The 21,087-nt window shown below is 51.1% G+C and overlaps 1 pseudogene; it reads left to right on the top strand.

Annotated features, from left to right (window-relative positions):
* Positions 1–11,889: 11,889 nt before the first annotated feature.
* Positions 11,890–21,087, top strand: part of LOC118391623 (tyrosine-protein kinase JAK2-like) — a 38,308-nt pseudogene continuing 29,110 nt past the window's right edge.

Genomic DNA, 21,087 nt, shown 5'->3' with positions numbered 1-21,087 from the left:
GTCCGCCAGGCCAGAGGCAATAGGGATGACCAGGGATGTTGTCTGTTTAGTGAGTCCTCCAGGCCAGAGGCAATAGGGACGACCAGGGATGTTACATTTACATTACATTTAAGTCATTTAGCAGACGCTCTTATCCAGAGCGACTTACAAATTGGTGCATACACCTTATGACAACCAGTGGAACAGCCACTTGCATCTAAATCTTGTTGGGGGAGAAGGGGGTGAGAAGGATTACTTACCCTTACTTACCCTATCCTAGGTATTCCTTGAAGAGGTGGGGTTTCAGGTGTCTCCGGAAGGTGGTGATTGACTCCGCTGTCCTGGCGTCGTGAGGGGAGTTTGTTCCACCATTGGGGGCCAGAGCAGCGAACAGTTTTGACTGGGCTGAGCGGGAACTGTACTTCCTCAGTGGTAGGGAGGCGAGCAGGCCAGAGGTGGATGAACGCAGTGCCCTTGTTTGGGTGTAGGGCCTGATCAGAGCCTGGAGGTACTGAGGTGCCGTTCCCCTCACAGCTCCGTAGGCGAGCACCATGGTCTTGTAGCGGATGCGAGCTTCAACTGGAAGCCAGTGGAGAGAGCGGAGGAGCGGGGTGACGTGAGAGAACTTGGGAAGGTTGAACACCAGACGGGCTGCGGCGTTCTGGATGAGTTGTAGGGGTTTAATGGCACAGGCAGGGAGCCCAGCCAACAGCGAGTTGCAGTAATCAAGACGGGAGATGACAAGTGCCTGGATTAGGACCTGCGCCGCTTCCTGTGTGAGGCAGGGTCGTACTCTGCGGATGTTGTAGAGCATGAACCTACAGGAACGGGACACCGCCTTGATGTTAGTTGAGAACGTCAGGGTGTTGTCCAGGATCACGCCAAGGTCCTTAGCGCTCTGGGAGGAGGACACAATGGAGTTGTCAACCGTGATGGCGAGATCATGGAACGGGCAGTCCTTCCCCGGGAGGAAGAGGAGCTCCGTCTTGCTGAGGTTCAGCTTGAGGTGGTGATCCGTCATCCACACTGATATGTCTGCCAGACATGCAGAGATGCGATTCGCCACCTGGTCATCAGAAGGGGGAAAGGAGAAGATGAATTGTGTGTCGTCTGCATAGCAATGATAGGAGAGACCATGTGAGGTTATGACAGAGCCAAGTGACTTGGTGTATAGCGAGAATAAGAGAGGGCCTAGAACAGAGCCCTGGGGACACCAGTGGTGAGAGCGCGTGGTGAGGAGACAGATTCTCGCCACGCCACCTGGTAGGAGCGACCTGTCAGGTAGGACGCAATCCAAGCGTGGGCCGCGCCGGAGATGCCCAACTCGGAGAGGGTGGAGAGGAGGATCTGATGGTTCACAGTATCGAAGGCAGCCGATAGGTCTAGAAGGATGAGAGCAGAGGAGAGAGAGTTAGCTTTAGCAGTGCGGAGCGCTCCGTGATACAGAGAAGAGCAGTCTCAGTTGAATGACTAGTCTTGAAACCTGACTGATTTGGATCAAGAAGGTCATTCTGAGAGAGATAGCGGTAGAGCTGGCCAAGGACGGCACGCTCAAGAGTTTTGGAGAGAAAAGAGAGAAGGGATACTGGTCTGTAGTTGTTGACATCGGAGGGATCGAGTGTAGGTTTTTTCAGAAGGGGTGCAACTCTCGCTCTCTTGAAGACGGGAGGGACGTAGCCAGCGGTCAGGGATGAGTTGATGAGCGAGGTGAGGTAAGGGAGAAGGTCTCCGGAAATGGTCTGGAGAAGAGAGGAGGGGATAGGGTCAAGCGGGCAGGTTGTTGGGCGGCCGGCCGTCACAAGACGCGAGATTTCATCTGGAGAGAGAGGGAGAAAGAGGTCAGAGCATAGGGTAGGGGGAGTGTGAGCAGAACCAGCGGTGTCGTTTGACTTAGCAAACGAGGATCGGATGTCATCGACCTTCTTTTCAAAATGGTTGACGAAGTCATCTGCAGAGAGGAGGAGGGAGGGGGAGGATTCAGGAGGGAGGAGAAGGTGGCAAAGAGCTTCCTAGGGTTAGAGGCGGATGCTTGGAATTTAGAATGGTAGAAAGTGGCTTTAGCAGCAGAGACAGAGGAGGAAAATGTAGAGAGGAGGGAGTGAAAGGATGCCAGGTCCGCAGGGAGGCGAGTTTTCCTCCATTTCCGCTCGGCTGCCCGGAGCCCTGTTCTGTGAGCTCGCAATGAGTCGTCGAGCCACGGAGCGGGAGGGGAGGACCGAGCCGGCCTGGAGGATAGGGGACATAGGGAGTCAAAGGATGCAGTAAGGGAGAGGGAGGGTTGAGGAGGCAGAATCAGGAGATAGGTTGGAGAAAGTTTGAGCAGAGGGAAGAGAAGATAGGATGGAAGAGGAGAGAGTAGCGGGGAGAGAGAGCGAAGGTTGGGACGGCGCGATACCATCCGAGTAGGGGCAGTGTGGGAAGTGTTGGATGAGAGCGAGAGGGAAAAGGATACAAGGTAGTGGTCGGAGACTTGGAGGGGAGTTGCAATGAGGTTAGTGGAAGAACAGCATCTAGTAAAGATGAGGTCAAGCGTATTGCCTGCCTTGTGAGTAGGGGGAAGGTGAGAGGGTGAGGTCAAAAGAGGAGAGGAGTGGAAAGAAGGAGGCAGAGAGGAATGAGTCAAAGGTAGACGTGGGGAGGTTAAAGTCGCCCAGAACTGTGAGAGGTGAGCCGTCCTCAGGAAAGGAGCTTATCAAGGCATCAAGCTCATTGATGAACTCTCCGAGGGAACCTGGAGGGCGATAAATGATAAGGATGTTAAGCTTGAAAGGGCTGGTAACTGTGACAGCATGGAATTCAAAGGAGGCAATAGACAGATGGGTAAGGGGAGAAAGAGAAAGACCACTTGGGAGAGATGAGGATCCCGGTGCCACCACCCCGCTGACCAGAAGCTCTCGGGGTGTGCGAGAACACGTGGGCGGACGAGGAGAGAGCAGTAGGAGTAGCAGTGTTATCTGTGGTGATCCATGTTTCCGTCAGTGCCAAGAAGTCAAGGGACTGGAGGGAGGCATAGGCTGAGATGAACTCTGCCTTGTTGGCCGCAGATTGGCAGTTCCAGAGGCTACCAGAGACCTGGAACTCCACGTGGGTCGTACGCGCTGGGACCACCAGGTTAGGGTGGTCGCGGCCACGCGGTGTGGAGCGTTTGTATGATCTGTGCAGAGAGGAGAGAACAGGGATAGACAGACACATAGTTGACAGGCTACAGAAAAAGGCTACGCTAATGCAAGGAAATTGGAATGACAAGCGGACTACACGTCTCGAATGTTCAGAAAGTTAAGCTTACGTAGCAAGAATCTTATTGACTAAAATGATTAAAATGATACAGTACTGCTAAAGTAGGCTAGCTGGCAGTAGCTGCGTTGTTGACACTACACTAATCAAGTCGTTCCGTTGAGTGTAATAATTCTACAGTGCTGCTATTCGGGGCTAGCTGGCTAGCTAGCAGTGTTGTTTACGTTACGTTGAGTTAAAAGAACGACAATAGCTGGCTAGCTAACCTAGGAAATCGGTCTAGACTACACAATTATCTTTGAAACAAAGACGGCTATGTAGCTAGCTACGATCAAACAAATCAAACCGTTGTACTGTAATGAAATGAAAATGTGATACTACCTGACCGGTGATTGAATTCGAAACAGTAGACGTTGGCTAGCTGTTAGCTGTTAGCTGTTGGCTAGCTAGCAGAGTCTCCTACGTTAAGGACGACAAATAGCTGGCTAGCGAACCTCAGTGAATTAACATAATCACTCCAAGGCTACACACACTAAACTACACAATTATCTTGGAAACAAAGACAGCTATGTAGCTAGCTAACACTGAACTAATCAAGTCGTACAGTTGAGTGAATAGCACTACAGTGATGCTAATCTGTGTGCGTTAGCTAGCGTTGCTAGCTCCTGGGCGAATAGCAGTGAAGGCTACGTTAGGGCGACGAAATACGAAATACGATAATTATGCAATTATCTCTGATACAAGGACGGCTATGTAGCTAGCTAAGAAGAATGGCTAAGATTATGTAGCTAGCTAACAGTAAACTAATCAAGTCGTACAGTTGAGTGAATAGCACTACAGTGATGCTAATCTGTGTGCGTTAGCTAGCGTTAGCTAGCTCCTGTTTAGTGAGTCTGCCAGGCCAGAGGCAATAGGGATGACCAGGGATGTTCTCTGTTTAGTGAGTCCTCCAGGCCAGAGGCAATAGGGATGACCAGGGATGTTGTCTGTTTAGTGAGTCCGCCAGGCCAGAGGCAATAGGGACGACCAGGGATGTTCTCTGTTTAGTGAGTCCGCCAGGCCAGAGGCAATAGGGACGACCAGGGATGTTCTCTGTTTAGTGAGTCCTCCAGGCCAGAGGCAATAGGGACGACCAGGGATGTTCTCTGTTTAGTGAGTCCGCCAGGCCAGAGGCAATAGGGACGACCAGGGATGTTCTCTGTTTAGTGAGTCCGCCAGGCCAGAGGCAATAGGGATGACCAGGGATGTTCTCTGTTTAGTGAGTCCGCCAGGCCAGAGGCAATAGGGATGACCAGGGATGTTGTCTGTTTAGTGAGTCCTCCAGGCCAGAGGCAATAGGGACGACCAGGGATGTTGTCTGTTTAGTGAGTCCGCCAGGCCAGAGGCAATAGGGACGACCAGGGATGTTGTCTGTTTAGTGAGTCCGCCAGGCCAGAGGCAATAGGGATGACCAGGGATGTTCTCTGTTTAGTGAGTCCTCCAGGCCAGAGGCAATAGGGATGACCAGGGATGTTGTCTGTTTAGTGAGTCCTCCAGGCCAGAGGCAATAGGGATGACCAGGGATGTTCTCTGTTTAGTGAGTCCGCCAGGCCAGAGGCAATAGGGACGACCAGGGATGTTCTCTGTTTAGTGAGTCCGCCAGGCCAGAGGCAATAGGGACGACCAGGGATGTTCTCTGTTTAGTGAGTCCTCCAGGCCAGAGGCAATAGGGACGACCAGGGATGTTCTCTGTTTAGTGAGTCCGCCAGGCCAGAGGCAATAGGGACGACCAGGGATGTTCTCTGTTTAGTGAGTCCTCCAGGCCAGAGGCAATAGGGACGACCAGGGATGTTCTCTGTTTAGTGAGTCCTCCAGGCCAGAGGCAATAGGGATGACCAGGGATGTTCTCTGTTTAGTGAGTCCGCCAGGCCAGAGGCAATAGGGATGACCAGGGATGTTCTCTGTTTAGTGAGTCCTCCAGGCCAGAGGCAATAGGGATGACCAGGGATGTTCTCTGTTTAGTGAGTCCGCACATGGTTAGCAGATGTTAATGCGAGTGTAGCGAAATGCTTGTGCTTCTAGTTCCGACAATGCAGTGATAACCAACAAGTAATCTAACTAACAATTCCAAAACTACTGTCTTATACACAGTGTAAGGGGATAAAGAATATGTACATAAGGATATATGAATGAGTGATGGTTCAGGGCAGCATACAGTAGATGGTATCGAGTACAGTATATACATATGAGATGAGTATGTAGACAAAGCAAACAAAGTGGCATAGTTAAAGTGGCTAGTGATACATGTATTACATAAGGATGCAGTCGATGATGTAGAGTACAGTATATACGTACGTATGCATATGAGATGAATAATGTAGGGTAAGTAACATTATATAAGGTAGCATTGTTTAAAGTGGCTAGTGATATATTTACATCATTTCCCATCAATTCCCATTATTAAAGTGGCTGGAGTTGGGTCAGTGTCAATGACAGTGTGTTGGCAGCAGCCACTCAATGTTAGTGGTGGCTGTTTAACAGTCTGATGGCCTTGAGATAGAAGCTGTTTTTCAGTCTCTCGGTCCCAGCTTTGATGCACCTGTACTGACCTCGCCTTCTGGATGATAGCGGGGTGAACAGGCAGTGGTTCGGGTGGTTGATGTCCTGATGATCTTTATGGCCTTCCTGTAACATCGGGTGGTGTAGGTGTCCTGGAGGGCAGGTAGTTTGCCCCCGGTGATGCGTTGTGCAGACCTCACTACCCTCTGGAGAGCCTTACGGTTAAGGGGCGGAGCAGTTGCCGTACCAGGCGGTGATACAGCCCGCCAGGATGCTCTCGATTGTGCATCTGTAGAAGTTTGTGAGTGCTTTTGGTGACAAGCCAAATTTCTTCAGCCTCCTGAGGTTGAAGAGGCGCTGCTGCGCCTTCTTCACGACGCTGTCAGTGTGAGTGGACCAATTCAGTTTGTCTGTGATGTGTATGCCGAGGAACTTAAAACTTGCTACCCTCTCCACTACTGTTCCATCGATGTGGATAGGGGGTTGTTCCCTCTGCTGTTTCCTGAAGTCCACAATCATCTCCTTAGTTTTGTTGGAGGACTGTCATGTAATGGCTAGAATGGAGTCAAGTTGTGGTTTCAATATGCTTGTTGTGTTTTATTGTTGTGTTTATTCCATTCCAGCTATTACAATGAGCCTGTCCTCCTATAGCTCTTCACACCAACCTCCTCTGAAAACCACACCTCACACACGTCCATGTCCTGTGACTGCTGTTGACACCAAAGGGCCCAGACTCCCTCGCTCATCCAAATCCACGCAACGCCCATATCACAGACTGGCCCCAGCCTCCATCAAAACCAACATTGGCTCTGAACACAAGACTAGTGTCCGGCCTGACATTAGTGTCTTGGTGTGATCCTGGACAACACCCAGTCATTCACTGCAAACATCAAAGCATTGACTCTCCTATAGGTTTTTGCTCTATAACACCTGTAGATTACTACCTTTCCTCACACAGAAAGCAGAGCAGGTTCCTATTCTAGACAAATTAAACAACTTCTTTGCTCGCTTTGAGGACAATACAGTGCCACTGACACGGCCCGCTTCCAAAGCCTGTGGGCTCTCCTTCTCTGTGGCCAACGTGAGTAAAAAATGTAAACGTGTTAACCCTCACAATGCTGCAGCCCACAGAGACGATCTCCTGCCCTACAAGGCCTAAAGTGCATGCCGTTTGTTCTTATTGCCCCTACAACAAACATCAAACCATCCCTAACCCATAAAAGTAAACCTTTTCAGCGCAGACAGAAGCACGAGGAAGAGGTTTCAATGCGGAGGGAGTGTAATCCACACAAATATCTCCTCTGACCTCTTTCATTAGCAGTCTGACTCAAGGTTACTTCTCTTGAGGGCTTTGTGGAACTACAACTCTAGTCATTGTTTACTGCAGACGGGGTTCTCATTTTGTCTTGACATAGACTGAGTCATTGTAGCGGTAAATGTAAACTGAGGTTGTGGGTTTGATGCTTGCTGGATATGGGACGCTGCAACACCCGTCCAATTAAGATGTAGACGCATAGAACGTCTGGCGCAGGCAAGCGAAGGGTTGATTTGGGATTCCGCACGTGTGTAACCAGCCACCATGGCAGTAAATCAAGCTTCATATTCCCTTGGTATAGACCTGTGACTAGGGTAATCTGGGCCTTGAGAGGCTGTACTCAGATTCATTAGACAAATTATTTGATCAATGAATTATTTGATTAGTCAAAGACTAACGCAGAAGTATTTGAGCATTGTGCTTCTTGGCAGAGTCGTGTGCAATGTTTGGCGGTAGGTAGCGAGTGGTGTACCTGAGTTGAAGCGCAGTCTGTTCTTCCGTTAGAGCAGAACCCGCCTACTTAGACCCATCTCTCCTTGATCAGTCTTAATGTAATTTTAAGCAGTTATACAGTTGTTAGAGTGGTTGTTTAACTAGATGTCCAACAGTGTGTGTATTTTTAGCTTTAAAACCTATTTGACACCTCCACTTGAGGAGTTCAGCTCATCTGTGCAAGAGGACAAATGTGTCAAACTGCTATCTGTTTGGCCCGGTTTACAGAGTACTCAAAAAATAACTAATTTTCATTCCAAATTACCCTTCTTCAATTTTGCTTCAAAGTGTAAACATTGTTCTGTATCTTTCAGTTTAATCTGTAAAGTGTAAATATGCATCGAGATGTAGTTTAAAGAGAATATATTCTTAGTCCCAACCCGGAAAAGCCTTGATAGCAGTTTTGCTTGAATTTGTCTTGGAGCCACAGTCATGTAGTGTAGTTATGTTGAATATAGCCTACCACTGACCTGGGTGTTCATACACTGACCTCAGCAGGCTGTTGACTTGTTGATTTTTAGTTCTCTATGTCTCTATCTCTTTCAAACACACCCCAGAAGGTCTCTGATATGCACCCTGCAGCACTCTCTCTCTTACACTCTCTCTCTTACACTCTCTCTCTTACACTCTCTCACACTCTCTTACACTCTCTCTCTTGCACTCTCTCTCTTGCACTCCCTCTCTCTTGCACTCTCTCTCTTGCACTCTCTCTCTTGCACTCTCTCTCTTACACTCTCTCTTGCACTCTCTCTCTTGCACTCTCTCTCTTACACTCTCTCTCTTGCACTCTCTCTCTTGCACTCTCTCTCTTGCACTCTCTCTCTTGCACTCTCTCTCTTGCACTCTCTCTCTTGCACTCTCTCTCTTACACTCTCTCTCTTTCATTTACTCTCTCGCTTTCATTTTTCTCTCTTTGGCTCTCTCTGGCTCTCTCTCTTTGGCTCTCTCTCTTTGGCTCTCTCTCTTTGGCTCTCTCTCTTTGACTCTCTCTCTTTGGCTCTCTCACTGTCTCTCTAAACTTGGTAACATAATAACTCTGACATGGCAACATAATCACTCCAGCATATCGAGTTACACTGCACTGTAGAGTAGTTAAACGTCAGAAGGTATAGGTGGACAGGGAGTGAGAGGAGTCAATTAAAAATAATCTCAAACACACCCCAGGCTCTCTGATTATTTTTAATTGAGTTTAGAGAGACAGTGAGGTTATTCTGAGCACCTAAGGGAGAAAGCGACAACCATATAATTAGGTCTAGTAGAATGGGCAAAGCTCCTCAGACCACAGAAATTTGACGGATACACTCAATCTAGTACTTTTATTCTATTCTTCCTCTGCTCCCCCAGGCTGCCATATAGCAGTCTCCCCCGTACAGGCAGAAAGTGGGGCTGGCTAGCTAACAAACTTACTAACCTCCACCATGCAATACGCTGGCCTAGGCTTCTCTTCCTCTTGTCACACAGCACTCTATTCTCACTTCCGGTTTCTCTCATCTGCTGTCTGTCACACCTCGTCTCATAGACGTTGTTGTTGTTGTTGTTGTTTTTGTTGTTGTTGTTTTTGAGGGCTTGGCCCAAAGGGGTATACTATTACTGAAACTAGATCTAGTCAGGGTTTTCTAAAACTGTCCAGCTCACAGTTCAGGTTTCATCTGTACTACGACGGTGGATATTGCTTGTCCGCCTGCCGCTAACTCTAGCAGGCTTGTAACTGCACGTGGCTAGTCGAACGCCAAACTCTTCATCGAGACAATGTTGAAACATCAATCCATGGGCGAATCGCTGGCACATTTTTTGGGGGGCCGAAATAAAAATGAGAGGATGGGCATTTGACATGTTTTACTGTTAGGAGTACTCCCATGATTAAAAACAGAACTGGGAAAACAATTGTTCCCTGCAGAAGGATGTATACATATATACATATATACAATGGGGCAAAAAAGTATTTAGTCAGCCACCAGTTGTGCATGTTCTCCCACTAAAAAATATGAGAGGCCTGTAATTTTCATCATAGGTACACTTCAACTATGACAGACAAAATGAGAAGAAAAATATCCAGAAAATCACATTGTAGGATTTTTAATGAATTTATTTGCAAATTATGTTGGAAAATAAGTATTTGGTCACCTACAAACAAGCAAGATTTCTGGCTATTCTTGTTATGAGAAATGAAGGCTATTCCATGTGAGAAATTGCCAAGAAACTGAAGATCTTGTACAACGCTGTGTGCTACTCCCTTCACAGAACAGCGCAAACCAGCTCTAACCAGAATAGAAAGAGGAGTGGGAGGCCCCGGTGCACACCTGAGCAAGAGGACAAGTACATTAATGTCTAGTTTGAGAAACAGACTCCTCACAACTTCTCAACTGGCAGCTTCATTAAATAGTACCCGCAAAACACCAGTCTCAATGTCAACAGTGAAGAGGCGACTCCGGGATGCTGGCCTTCTAGGCAGAGTTGCAAAAAAAAAAAAGCCATATCTCAGACTGGCTAATTAAAAGAAAATATTAAGATGGGCAAGAACAGAGACACTGGATAGAGGAAGATTGGAAAAAGTGTTATGGACAGACAAATCTAAATTTGAGGTGTTTGAACATTCGTGAGACGCAGAAAAAACAATTACCCAAAGAACAACTCCAAACTATGCAAGAACTATTTAGGAAGAAGCAGTCAGCTGGTATTCTGTCTATAATGGAGTGGACAGCAGTCACCGGATCTCAACCCTATTGAGCTGTTGTGGGAGCAGCTTGACTGTATAGTACCTAAGAAGTGCCAATCCAACTTGTGGGAGGTGCTTCAGGAAGCATGGGGTGAAATCTCTTCAGATTACCTCAACAAATTGACAACTAAAATGCCAAAGTCTGCAAGGCTGTAGTTGCTGCAAATTAAGGATTCTTTGACGAAAGGACACAGTTATTATTTCAATTAAAAATCATTGACTCTATTTCGTATTCATTTTGCAACTAATTTCACAAGGACATTTCTAAGTGACCCCAAACTTTTGATGGGTAGTGTAAATACATGCATTTTAAATGTTTGTATTTAACCAGGCAAGTTAGTTAAGAATAAATTCTTATTTGCAATGACGGCCTAGGAACAGTAGGATACCTGCCTTGTTCATGGGCAGAACGACAGATTTTCACCTTGTCAGCTCTGGGATTTGAGCCACCAACCTTTTGATTACTGGCCCAATGCTCTAACCACTAGGCTACCTGCTGCCCCTGTGGACACATTGCAGCCCGAAGCTATAGGCCTACATACGTGGAAAAAACATACATCTATTAATAACTTTAAAGCTGTTGAAATGGCTAGTGTGTTTAATGCTCTTTACAACGTTATTTCCATGCTGAGAAGAATGCCATTTCATACAGTAGGTGCCTTTTGGCCAGTTAATCAGATTTCACTCCCAGAGCCCAGACCAGACAACACAGCAGATTTCACTCCAAGATTCCAGACTAGAGCACAGCTGACTGAGGCCCAATACTATCCACTGAAATGTCTCGCCTCAAGCTTAAAATCCTAAACTCTACACCCTCACAACCCCAACCCTCTTACAGGGACCAGTTGACCATAACCACCTGTATGTTTGTGCATGAGTAGGAGTGCTGATCTAGGATTGGTTTTGCCTTAAAGGTCATAATGAGGAATGCTTTTCCAACAGTCTTGAAGGAGTTCCCACATATGCTAAGCACTTGTTGGCTGCTTTTCCTTCACTCAGCGGTCCAACTCATCTCAATTGGGTTGAGGTCAGGGGTTTGTGGAGGCCGTTGTCCTGTTGAAAAACAAATGATAATCCCACGAAGCGCAAACCAGATGGGATGGTGTATCGCTGAAGAATGCTGTGGTAGACATGCTGGTTAAGTGTGCCTTGAATTCTAAATAAATCACAGACTGTGTTACCAGCAAAGCACCATCACACCTCCTCCATGCTTCACGGTGGGAAGTACACTTGCGAAGATCATCTGTTCACCTACTCTGCATCTCACATAGAGAGATGTAACCAAAAATCTCAAATTTGGACAAAAGGACAGATTCCCACCAGTCTAATGTCCATTGCTCTGCCTCCCATTTCTGTAGGGTGAGACACCCCCTGGACAGGACGTTAGTCTATCGCAGGGCCTTAACCCTAATTCATCTCCTAAATACTAAAGTTCCAAGCATAGAGGCATCAGGTCCCAATTTTGGAGTCTTTGGTATGACTTGGCGGGGGAATCAAATCCCCAACCTTCCAATCTCAGGGCTGACACACTAACCACAAGGATACGGCTCTGCTTATCCCTATGGATGTGTTTGGTGTCAATGTTGTTATTATTCTGTTCTCTCCTGTCTCCCAGGCCTGGCACCGTTGTATTGCAGCCTGTTTGGCCTGATGAGGAGAGCGACCGCATGGTTCCCACCCAATCACATCCTCAAACTCGACCAATCAGCAAATGACAGTCTCCTCTTCAGAGTGAGGTAGGATGTGGCGTGTGGTCAGGGGTCTAGATTTTATTTTTCTGTTGAAAAGGAAACAATTAGATTGACGATTAAAAATATTAAGGAATTAAAGTGTGAAATATGCAATGCCATTTAATTAAAGTATCATTGTACGGTAGTAGTATTAGACACAATGTGCTTGTCTTTTATATAGTCCTCTTCTTTATCTTCTCTCCTCTTCCTGTTTCTTCTCCCTTTCTGTATCCCCCCTGTGATAAAATAATTTATAAGGTTTATCTTAAACCATTAGGGATTAAAGGTTATGTAGCATGGATAAGGAGTAATTAAAAATATTAAACGTAAGTCCGACTAGGTTAGACTGGGAGTGAGAGGAATGTGTGTATGCCTAAGAAAACACCTAGAAACAATTCAACTATGGTTGAACTGACCCGGCTATAACTCTGGGAACGTATGCTTGTACAGGGAGTAACCCCTCCAGGTTTCCTTTTTCTGGGGGGGGGGACTGGAACTGTCAGCTGGGTAGTGATAAACTAAAATTGTAGAGAAGAAGATGGCTCTCCTAATGTTAGTGTGCATGTGTGTGCGAAGGTTAGAAGGATGTTATAAAAGGAACATCTTTGTATGTGAATGGGAGAGCTCTCGTGAATAAACATTTATTTGACTAATTGTGAGCTGGGAATTCTGTTTAATTTAAACCAGAACTTTACACACTCTGGGTTGCAGACCGATTAGAATAATTGAAAATGAAAAACATTGATAATAAAATTCTACATCACCCAGGTACTACTTCCCTGGCTGGTATGGAGGCTCCTGTTCCCACCGCTATGGGGTCAACAAGGGAATGGACAGCCCGGTGTTCGACGATACCGTCATGTCCTACCTCTTTGCTCAGGTTAGTCTTGGGCTATTTTTTTTTACCAGGAAAGTTTTCTCAGTCTTGTAGTGTGAAATTCAAGAGTGTAGGCGTGCTGATCTTGGATCAGCTTTGCCTTAAAGATCATAATGAATGAGCACGACTCTGAGTTGCTTTGTAAATGTGGGCTCTAGTCTGACATGTATGCTACAGACTCCGCTAAAATAGCCTACCTGTAAAGCCACCTTTCAGTAACCTGAGGTATTAAGTAACCTCATCCCTGGCTCAATTGCTACAGAGAGAGCCAGCTGGTGAGACAAATTGATTTAGCCAAGCAACTGGTTTCTAGAAACCAATCACCAATCAACGAAGCTGTAAAGTCTGTGTGGTGTAAATAACTGCCTAATCTACCCGTGTGTGTGTGTGTGTGTGTGTGTGTGTGTGTGTGTGTGTGTGTGTGTGTGTGTGTGTGTGTGTGTGTGTGTGTGTGTGTGTGTGTGTGTGTGTGTGTGTGTGTGTGTGTGTGTGTCCGTACATATGCTGAAGAAAAGGGGAAGTGGCGTTGGGAGGGTGACAGGCAGTGGTGAAGGCTGTGGCTGGTAGGGTGTGTTTTTGTGTGTATGTGCGTGTTTTTAGAATGTCTGTGTGGACTGTGGTGTCCTTTTCAGTTTTTATCTTCACATTCACATTGTCACAAACACACTGGGTGGGAGAGATTACCCTGTATACGTTAGTTACTATGTGAGGTCCTGCTGTCATTTTAAAGAGCAAGCCGCAATTGCTACATCCATTGATTCTTGAAGAATATAACTTATAAATGCCTTATGAGCTTAGTTCAACTGTAATACCCCATCAGAACCTGAAACACAAGCTTGTTTTACTTCAATATTTGTAAAGATTAAAAATGTAAACAAACACTGTATACAACTGCTTATAACTGTAATGTTGATATTTTGGATGGTCAGTCCTTGCATCAATACCTCTGCTTATTAATTCAAGAGTGGTTCCATTTCTCCAGGCCCATCCCTCAGCTTTTTACCAAGACAGAGGCTGGGGCTGGATCCCTTAGTTTATTGTTTCAATGGTGGATGGCCCCTTTAAGTCTGTATTATAGAAAAATGGAGGCTCTGTGAGGAAAGCGGTGTTGACTTTATTCCACAGTTCTGAGAACTGAGGTTCTTTGTTTCCATGTAAAAAAAATAATTTAAAAAAAAAAGTTTTCTTTAGTTTCTATTCTTGGAAATGTGGCTTATGTTCCTCAAGACATTCTGTCTACTGACGTGTTGTTTGTATAGCCGAGGCCAATGTCTCCTGTGGTTTCACTTGATGTTTATCCCCAGAGAGAATGGACGTTCAACTGGACTGGCCATAGTTCTAGAGCTCACACACACTAAGATCCCTATCGCTTTTGGTGCAGAACAGAAAGTTGTTGAGCAAAACAATGAAAGAGGGAGTGTAATACTTCCGGTGTAGCTTGTGGAAACATGGCTGCATGTATCCCACGTACCATGTCAGGCTGTTATTTGCTGTAACTAGAACAGACAGTCAGGAAGACGAGGGATGCAGAGATGCAGAGTGTACGTGTTTGAGATGGACAACATTGCAGTCGGAATCACTGAACTGCAAATCTCCTTGCGTCTTAAATAGCATAACTAATCATTATGTAATGAAGTGGTTGTGCCTGCATCCTACCTTGGTTAAATGGATCTTCTCAAACACACAGGCAGTCTTTTCTCCCCAGTTAGGTTGTAACCCTGCCTGTGGGGACCTCTTCCTTAGCCAGCATGAACTAAGTGAAACTAAATGAAAGTGGCACCCTATTCCCAATATAGTGCACTACTTTAGACCACGGCCCATAGGGCTTTGGTGCACTACTTTAGACCACGGCCCATAGGGCTCTGGTGCACTACTTTAGACCACGGCCCATAGGTCTTTGGTGCACTACTTTAGACCACGGCCCATAGGGCTTTGGTGCACTACTTTAGACCACGGCCCATAGGGCTCTGGTGCACTACTTTAGACCACGGCCCATAGGGCTCTGGTGCACTACTTTAGACCACGGCCCATAGGGCTCTGGTGCACTACTTTAGGTCTTTGGTGCACTACTTTAGACCACGGCCCATAGGGCTCTGGTGCACTACTTTAGACCACGGCCCATAGGGCTCTGGTGCACTACTTTAGACCACGGCCCATAGGGCTCTGGTGCACTACTTTAGACCACGGCCCATAGGGCTCTGGTGCACTACTTTAGACCACGGCCCATAGGGCTCTGGTGCACTACTTTATACCACGGCCCATAGGGCTCTGGTGCACTCCGATTTGTTTAGACTACCCTATTTAGGGTGCCACTTGGGCATGCACGAGACCGGGGCATGCCACAGATAGGGGTGTGTACCAACTGCCTCATGCCTTAACAGACGTGTGTGATATGTTCGGGTGTCTGCCAGTCTGCTGCTGTTGTCTGTCATATGTTAGTTACCAACCCTCCTCTCTCTTTCTCTCTACTCTCTCCGTCGGTTTGCCTTGTTTGTTTTCACCTTATGACACTTCTATCTATACATCTCCCTCCCTCCTCTCAGTGGCGTAGTGACTTTGTGCATAGCTGGGTGATTATCCCAGTGGACCATGAGACCCAGGAGGAGTGTCTTGGCATGGCTGTGTTGGACATGATGAGGATGGCTAAGGAGAGTAGCCAGTCCCCTGTGGACATCTTAACGACACCAGGTGAGGAGGCCGGTAGGAGGAAGATGATGCATGTTGAACCGAGAAGAAACTGTCAGAGCTGAAAACCATTTGGGCGGCAGGGTAGCCTAGTGGTTAGTTAGAGCGTTGGACTAGTAACCGGAAGGTTGCAAGTTCAAACCCGAGCTGACAAGGTACAAATCTGTTGTTCTGCCCCTGAACAGGCAGTTAACCCGCTGTTCCGAGGCCGTCATTGAAAATAAGAATTTGTTCTTAACTGACTTGCCTCGTTAAATAAGGTGAAATAAAATTTAAAAATCATAGAGCAATGTGTACAAAACGGTCAAACCAGGTGGAATGCAGAGTCTTCCCTGCGGTCACTAAAGAAGAGATGTTAAATCTCCTCACTCTTAAATCTAAACCTGACACTTTCCTGGCCACCTAATCATTCCTAGATCCCCTTCAACCTCTGAGTTGTACTGTTCATACACGTCACAATCGGGGTTCAATACAAGTCATGTTTTGGCATATGTCTGTATCTGATATGTGTACACTACTGGTCAAAAGTTTTAGAACACCTACACATTCAAGGGTTTTTCTTTATTTTACTATTTTCTACATTCGAGAATAACAGTGAAGACATCAAAACTGTGAAATAACACTTATGGAATCATGTAGTAACTCCACTCACACCCCGCCTCACTCCTCCACCCCCGCCTCGCTCCTCCACCCCCGCCTCGCTCAGTCACCCCTCCTCCACACCCCAGCCTCCTCTCCATCCGCCATCCATCACTTTGCCTCCTCCACCACCCCTGGCTCAAATCCTCCACTCTCCAATCCCCCCCGCCTCGCTCCAATCCACTCCACCCCCGCCTCGCTCCAATCCATCACCCCGCCTCCGCTCAATCCATCCACCCCGCCTCACTCAATCCCCCCACCCGCCTCACTCCAATCCACCCCCGCCTCCTCCCCCCCACTCCATCCACCCACCCCCGCCTCACTCCAACCACCCCGCCTCCCTCCAATCCCACCCCCACCTCCTCTCCACCCCGCCTTCCTCCTCCAATCCACTCACCCCCACCTCCTCCTCAGTGGCCCACCTCCTCCATCCCCGCCTCCTCCTCACCCACTCCATCCCCCCCGCCTGGGCTCCGCCCTCGACCCCCGCCTCACTCCAATCCACCCCGCCTCACTCCAGCCTGGACCATGAGCCTCCTCCTCCCTCCAGGACCCCCGCCTCACTCCAATCCACCCCCGCCAGTCTCCAATCCACCCCCCAGCCTCTCCAATCCACCCCCGCCTGGCTCCACCACCCCCCCTGATGAGGACACCCCCCTCATGGCTCGCTCAATCCACCCCCGCCTCACTCCAATCCACCCGCCTCACTCCAATCCACCCCCGCCTCCAGTCCTCCTGTGCCTCACTCCACATCCCCGCCTCACTCAATCCATAATCCACCCCCCGCCTCACTCCATTCCGCCTGGTCACTCCAATCCAGGCCTCACTCCAGCCTCACTCCAATCCACCCGCCTCCAATCACCCCCGCCTCCTCACCCAAATCCCCCCCGCCTCACTCCATCACCCCCCCGCCTCACTCCAATCCACCCCCCGCCTCACTCAATCCACCCCCACCTCCTCCCACTCCATCCCCGCCTCACTCCAATCCACCCCCACCCAATCACCCCCCGCCTCACTCCAATCACCCCCGCCTCTCCATCCACCCCCGCCTCACTCCAATCAGAGCCTCACTCCAATCCACCCCGCCTCATTCCAATCCACCCCCGCCTCAAAACCACCCCCGCCTCACTCAATCCACCCGCCTCACTGGGCCTCACTCCAATCCACCCCCCCGCCTCAGGGTCCACCCCCACCTCTCACTCCAATCACCCCCGCCTCACTCCAATCACCCCCAGCCTCACTCAATCCACCCCCGCCTCAAGGTACACAATCCACCCCCCGCCTCACTCCACCCACCCGCCTCACTCCAATCCACCCCCTCCCCGCCACCCTCACCCTCCTCCAATCCACCCCGCCTCCTCCAATCCACCACCCGCCTCACTCCAATCCACCCCCCGCCTCCTCCAATCCACCCCCGCCTCCTCAATCCCAATCACCCCCGCCTCACTCCAATCCACCCCGCCTCACTCCATCACCCGCCTCCTCCACTCCATCCCGCCTCCAACCCGCCTCCAATCCATCCGCCTCACTCCAACTCCCCGCCTCACTCCAATCCCGCCTGCCTCCCACTCAGGCCGCCTCACTCCAAATCCAAAGGCCTCACTCCAATCCAAAACCACCCGCCTCACTCCAATCCACCCGCCTCACTCCAATCCCACCCCCGCCTCACTCCAATCCACCCCCGCCTCACTCCAATCCACCCCCGCCTCACTCAATCCACCCCCGCCTCCTCCACTCCATCCCTTAACCCCGCCTCACTCCAATCCGCCCGCCTCACTCCAATCCACCCCCGCCTCAAATCCACTCCACCCCTCACTCCAATCCACCCCCGCCTCACTCCAATCCCCCCCGCCTCACTCCAATCCACCCGCCTCACTCCAATCCGCCCCGCCTCACTCCAATCCACCCCGCCTCACTCAATCCAACTCCAGAAGAGATCCACCCCGCCTCACTCCAATCACGCCGCCTCACTCCAATCCACCTCGCCTCCAATCCCGCCCCATTCCGCCTCACTCCAATCCACCCCCGCCTCACTCAATCCATCCACCCCCGCCTCACTCCATCCACCCCCGCCTCACTCCAATCCACCCCCGCCTCACTCCAATCCACCACCCCGCCTCATCCAATCAGCCGCCTCACTCAATCCACCACCTGCCTCACTCAATCCACCCCCACCTCTCCAATCCCCCCCCGCCTCACTCCAATCTGCCCCCGTCCACTCAATCCTCCAATCCCCGCCTCACTCCAATCCACCCGCCTCCTCCAATCCACCCCCGCCTCACTCCAATCCCCCCCCGCCTCACTCCAATCCACCCCCGCCTCACTCCAATCCACCCCCGCCTCACTCAATCCTCCTCCCACCCCCGCCTCACTCCAAGTCCGCCCACCCGCCTCATCCAATCATCACCCCGCCTCCTCCAATCATGGCCTCACTCAATCCACCCGCCTCCTCAATCCACCCCCACCTCACTCCAATCCACCCGCCTCACTCCAATCCACCCCCGCCTCACTCCAATCCACCCGCCTCCTTCCAATCCCCCCGCCTCACTCAATCCACCCCGCCTCACTCAATCCACCCGCCTCACTCCAATCACCCGCCTCACTCCAATCCACCCGCCTCACTCCAATCACCCCCGCCTCACTCCACCCCCGCCTCACTCAATCCACCACCCGCCTCACTCAATCCACCCCGCCTCACTCAATCCATCCAATCACCCCCGCCTCACTCATAATCCACCCCCGCCTCACTCCACCCCCGCCTCCTCCCTCCACCCCCGCCTCATCCCTCCACCCCCGCCTCCCCACCCCGCCTCACTCCAATCCACCCCGCCTCACCACTCAATCCACTCCACCCCCGCCTCCTCCAATCCATTTCCTCCAATCCATATCCACCCCCGCCTCCTCCTCCATCACCCCCGCCTCCTCCAATCCACCCGCCTCACTCAAATCCACCCCCGCCTCACTCCAATCCACCCCGCCTCCTCCAATCCGCCCGCCTCACTCAATCCACCCCCGCCTCACTCAATCCACCCCGCCTCACTCAATCCACCCCCGCCTCACTCCAACCCCCGCCTCACTCCAATCCACCCCCGTCACTCAATCCACCCCCCGCCTCACTCCAATCACCCCCGCCTCACTCCAATCCACCCGCCTCACTCCAATCATCCCCGCCTCACTCCAATCCACCCCCCGCCTCACTCCAATCCACCCCCGCCTCACTCAATCCACCCCCGCCTCACTCAATCCACCCCGCCTCATCCCAATCCACCCCCGCCTCACTCAATCCATCCCCCCCGCCTCACTCCAATCTATCCCCCTCCTCCAATCCAACCACTCCAATCCTTCGCCTCACTCCAATCCGCCCACCCCCGCCTCACTCCAATCCACCCCGCCTCACTCCAATCCGCCCCCCGCCTCACTCCAATCCGCCCCCCCCGCCTCACTCCACTCCACCCCGCCTCACTCCAATCCACCACCCCTCCTCCAATCCACCCCTCACCACCCCCGCCTCACTCCAATCCCCCCCGCCTCACTCCAATCCACCCCGCCTCACTCCCAATCCACCCCCGCCTCAATCCACCCCCTCACTCAATCCACCCCCGCCTCCCACCCCCGCCTCACTCAATCCGCCCCCCGCCTCACTCCAATCCACCAATCCACCCCCGCCTCACTCCAATCCACCCCCGCCTCACACCCCCGCCTCACTCCGCCCCCCGCCTCACTCCAATCCGCCCCGCCTCACTCCCGCCCCCGCCTCACTCCAATCCGCCCCCGCCTCACTCCAATCCCCCGCCTCACTCCAATCCACCCGCCTCACTCCAATCCACCCCCGCCTCACTCAATCCACCCCGCCTCACTCCAATCACCCCCGCCTCACTCCATCCATCCCGCCTCCACCCAATCCACCCCCGCCTCACTCCAATCCACCCCCGCCTCACTCCAATCCCCCCCGCCTCACTCCAATCCCCCCCCGCCTCACTCCAATCCACGCCCGCCCTCCACCCCCGCCTCACTCCAATCCACCCCCGCCTCACTCAATCCACCCCCGCCTCACCCAATCCGCCTCCTCAATCCACCCCCGCCTCACTCCAATCCACCCCGCCTCCTCCACTCCATCCCCGCCTCACTCCAATCCACCCCCGCCTCACTCCCCGCCTCAATCCAATCCACCCCCTCCTCACTCCAATCACCCCGCCTCCTCCAATCCACCCGCCCGCCTCAATCCAATCCACCCCCGCCTCACTCCAATCCACCCCCGCCTCACTCCAATCCACCCACCCCCGCCTCACTCCCACCCCCGCCTCCACCCCCCCGCCTCATCCACCCCCGCCTCACTCCAATCCGCCCCCGCCTCAAATCCACCACCCCCGCCTCACTCAATCCACCCACCCCCCCTCACTCCAATCCACCCCCGCCTCACTCCAATCCACCCCCACCCCTCACTCCAATCCCCGCCTCACTCCCACCCCCACCTCACTCCAATCCACCCCCGCCTCACTCCAATCCACCCCGCCTCACTCAATCCGCCCCGCCTCACTCCAATCCACCTCCAATCCACCCCCGCCTCACTCAATCCTCCACCCCCCGCCTCACTCAATCCACGCCCGCCTCACTCCAATCCCCGCCTCACTCAATCCACCCCGCCTCACTCCAATCCATCCACCCTCACCCCCCCGCCTCACTCCAATCCACCCGCCTCACTCCAATCCATCACTCCAATCCACCCCCGCCTCACTCCAATCCACCCCCGCCTCACTCCAATCCACCCCCGCCTCACTCCATCCACCCCCGCCTCACTCCAATCCCCCCCGCCTCACTCCAATCCGCCCCCGCCTCACTCCAATCCACTCCACCCCCGCCTCACTCCAATCCACCCCCGCCT

The sequence above is a fragment of the Oncorhynchus keta genome, unplaced genomic scaffold (genome assembly GCF_023373465.1).
Source record: "Oncorhynchus keta strain PuntledgeMale-10-30-2019 unplaced genomic scaffold, Oket_V2 Un_contig_3604_pilon_pilon, whole genome shotgun sequence".
Lineage (NCBI taxonomy): Eukaryota > Metazoa > Chordata > Actinopteri > Salmoniformes > Salmonidae > Oncorhynchus > Oncorhynchus keta.
Note: the sequence above shows the minus strand (reverse complement) of the source record. Positions and strands in the feature narration are given on the sequence as shown.